The sequence below is a fragment of the Acanthochromis polyacanthus genome, chromosome 2 (assembly GCF_021347895.1).
Source record: "Acanthochromis polyacanthus isolate Apoly-LR-REF ecotype Palm Island chromosome 2, KAUST_Apoly_ChrSc, whole genome shotgun sequence".
NCBI lineage: Eukaryota > Metazoa > Chordata > Actinopteri > Pomacentridae > Acanthochromis > Acanthochromis polyacanthus.
The window spans coordinates 359,130-363,154 of NC_067114.1; the positions used below are offsets into that span (position 1 = coordinate 359,130).

The window sequence follows — 4,025 nt, forward strand, 5'->3', positions numbered from 1 at the left end:
AAACATTCAGAGATCTTTCATGGTGTTTGATTTCCTTAAAGCTCGTGTCCGGAGTTTCCGTTTGTTTTCAATCTATGTATCATTTTTTAACAAAGCTTAAATGTGTTAGTCTAGTTCGATACTATGATATAATGTTAGTATGACGCGATATGAAAATTTATTCCTGAGCTCCGCCTTCCTCTCATAGACCCCCATGTTATTCCAAAAAGCGCCGGTCGCTGCCGACCAATCAAGTTCGAGCTTCAGCTTTGTCATGCTGTCAATCAACGGTTACGCGCACAGCAAGCAAGCCCATGCAGAGGTGGGCGAGCTACGCACTACGCAACCGCGCGCACATTTGTTTTGCTTGTGGAGGAGAGAGCATCAGGGCTCAGCAACTTCCAGAAAAGTTACCAATCCCACGGCTTGTCAGGCCAAGAGACTGCAGGACGTTTTTTGGCTCGGGGTGCTCGCGTCGCTCCCCGACCACGGCCTCCATAGCCCGCCTGACGGCTTCGTTTAGACGCCCGACCTCTGAGGAAGATGTTGGGGCGTCTGGGACATACTCTTCGTCAGAGGAGTCATGCAATTCTGAACTCTAGATATAAATAAATAAACAATGTAACACATATACACGCGTAAATGCACTAAGTTTGATAAACAACGTCATCGAGAGGGATACACGAGTGTAATCACATATTGAAACTTTACTCGTTCGTCCTAGCAGATTCATGTTATTTTGGTATTAGGACAAGTTAGACTCAATACAGCATTCTAACGTAATTCCTTTATTGTTTACTAAATGTACTAAATGTAGAAGAGTGGAAAACAGCAAAACAGGCAAGATGCTGCAGCACTCCGGGCACTTCTCTCATGTACTGCGCGCGTGCACAAATAAAGGGGCGAAATCAGAGGGAGGGAGGGACCACCAGTGTTTTGGGAGACGCTGCGATTCAAACTCTGGACAGCAGCTTTAAAGGCATTAGAGGAGATTTAATTTCCTACGACTTTGAACATAGCATGCGCATGCGTACATACAACCTCTCCCTCACCCCACTTGAACTTCCCCCCTCATAACATTTACGAAGAATGGAATTCGATTTGTGTCAAAAATAATTAAACAAAAATAAATAAATTGCAAACAAAAAATAAAAATTTGAGAGATATAATCTTACTCAAGCAAAAAAATAATACTTGCAATCAAAATATTTGTGTGACTGTGTAAATATTTAGCCTTTTACTTTTCCAATCATCAGTTCTTTTGTTTACAGTTCTGTCTTTTTTTCCCTCACTGATCAGACTTTTGTTTTCAATGCCAGCTTTCTCATTTGCGCTGCCTGACATTTTGCTTGAGATTTTTGGCACAAACCTCTCGGGTGGGCGGGCCTTGTGAGGAATGCGTCCTCATTGGCTGACTAGTTTTTGAGTGACACCCCGTGCCCCGGATGTTGTTCTGTACGGCGGGTGAATTCGGATGTGTGGGATGTACTGTGGTAAGCTACTCTAACGTAAAAAAGTGTAAGTATCTGTCATATGTGTTGTCTGTGTTGAAGTAGCCGTTTTGATGTTGTAGCATCATGCTAATAACATGTTGGAAACACAGCCAGCTACAGTATATCAACAACAATTTAGCAGCTACACGTTGGCTAACAGAACTTGCTAATGTTATCAAGCGGTGGGGGTGGGATGGAGGGGCATATGTTAAACAGCTTGGTACTCTTAGAAAAAGGAAACATCTTGCTCATTGACGTTCCGTTTGTCAGAAAATAAACACTTTTCCAGCAGTTAGAGGGATTCTTGGCCTGGGCTACTTAGCCGCAAGACGCCAGATTAGATCCGCTGGGGTACGCTCCGCTACAAACAAGTTAGGAGAGTCCTGTCGTGGAGATGGCCTCAGAGCTTCACTCCGGTGGATCCAATCTGTCATTCAGATTCTGTGTCATTCTGAACAGCAAAGGCCATGGATCTCTCTGCTGGTTTAGCGTGGAATCTATTTGCGGATAAACGGGACGTTGGATTATGTTAAATAGCTATCTGTTTTCGGATATTTGGTAAGAATAGTTACTACTGTAGCCAATTTTATTTTTGATCTGACTGTGAATTGGAATGGAATCATCAACGCAATTCTTGATCGCTTTCTTCCTCTCTTTAGCATCTCAGGACTCCCCCACCTCCGCTACCGGTCTGACCTCCCCTCTATAATGATGCAGTCCCAGGTAGGCCAATAAATGGTATATTGTTTAAAAAATAAGATACAGCTAATGCATCACAGTGTCACTAACATCACAAATTGCCCTGCGTAACTTGCCTATGGCACACGCCCCTTTTTGCTGACATTTTCAAATAACTTTGACATGCAAATGTGAAGCTTGGGCTTATTTAGACTGATTAGCGACATGCTACACCAACTGGTACATCCTATTTTGGCTCTGTACACATTTGATTCAAATTTCAGTCTAAAATATGTTAAATTATTGGGATGATTCCCTGTTTTTAAAAACACATCTTACATATTTTATCACTTGTTGTGTCATGCTTCTCCTTGAGATAAGTAGAATATGTGACAGAATTATCATTTTAAGGTCATTTACATTAAATTAATCCAGTTGCATAGTCTATAAGGTTACTTTGTGCTAACTTGGCAGTGTTTGTGCCTGCAGGATCAAGTGCGGTATGAAATCTTGCAGAGGATTCAAGCTAGATTTAGTCTCATTCTCAGAAATGAAACAATTGATTTGGAATACCTTCTGGATGTTGCTCAACAAGAGTTTCATTGGCAACAATGGCATCACATCACCTGAGCATCCCTCCAGAACTCATCAGCAGTCTACAGCAGTTGATCAACACCCTCAGCGTCAATGTTTTATATGGTCCTGAAGCATCTGCAAATGTGTCAAATACTGTAACTGTCCCTATGGGGAATCGGGGACGGCCACGCCTGGAAATTGACACTGAAGACCTTCGTCATCTCCTTTCTACTGCTCTTCCTGTGGAATATTTTGCCAGGTTGTATGGTGTTTCAAGAAGAACACTGAACAGGCGGATGAAAGAGGATGGCCTCTCTGTTCGTGGATTTTACTCGAAAATATCAGATGATGATCTTGATCGTGCAGTAAGGTCCATCAAAACAAGAATGCCTCATGCTGGGTATAGACTGGTAAAAGGTGAGCTGTTAGCCAGAGGCCACCGTGTGCAGTGGGACAGGGTGAAGGCTACCATGCACCGAGTGGATGGAGCAGGAATTTTGGCTAGGATGATACAACTTGGATTTGTCGCTCGCAGAAGCTACTGTGTTCCTGCACCATTGTCCTTGGTTCATGTAGACACCAACCATAAATTAATCAGGTGAGTGATTCTATCATCTTGTGCTCACTCTTACACTCTCACTCACAGTCAAATTTTTTCTTTATTTTTGTCTTTTGCCCATCAAATGTATGGAAGATATGTACTATCTTCTCCTCAGATTTAATATTGTCATCTTTGCTGGGATTGATGGTTTCTCAAGAAGGGTATGTCAATGTTCTGTCTTGGAAAAAAATATATACAGCAGAGAAAATTGTGATGAGACATTTTTATTGCCCCCCCCCCTTTTCCAATATCAATAAATATCCAGTTCCCACATTTTGGGTGACCGCCACTTCTCATCAGCCTGTGATGAGACTTAATGATACTGAATTCTGTCTCCCATTTCTTTTTACATAGATCCTGTATATTGATGCTGCCACCAACAACAAAGCCTCAACAGCATTCTCCTTCTTCTTGGATGGTGTCCACAAACATGGGTGGCCCTCAAGGTAGGAAGTACATCAATGGATCATTATCATATGTTGTATGGGCTACACCTATTGGCTAAACCCCTGGACCCCAGCACAATGCGTGATGACTGCTTCAATTCTTTTAGAGTTCGTGCTGACCAGAGGGTGGAAAATGTCGACATCGCCAGATGTATGTTCTCTGTACGAGGAACTGGACGTGGCAGCTTCATTGCTGGGAAAAGTGTCCACAATCAAAGGTAAGAGCCGTTCGAGCACAGTCCGACATAAGCA

The 4,025-nt window shown here is 42.7% G+C and overlaps 1 long non-coding RNA gene across 1 annotated transcript; it reads left to right on the forward strand.

The window, feature by feature from the left end:
* The first annotated feature begins 1,096 nt into the window (after positions 1–1,096).
* LOC127532171 (uncharacterized) lies at positions 1,097–3,459 on the forward strand. Its single transcript, XR_007939476.1, has 3 exons — positions 1,097–1,497; positions 2,132–2,195; positions 2,640–3,459. It is a non-coding gene; the product is annotated as an uncharacterized LOC127532171 (long non-coding RNA).
* Positions 3,460–4,025: the final 566 nt, after the last annotated feature.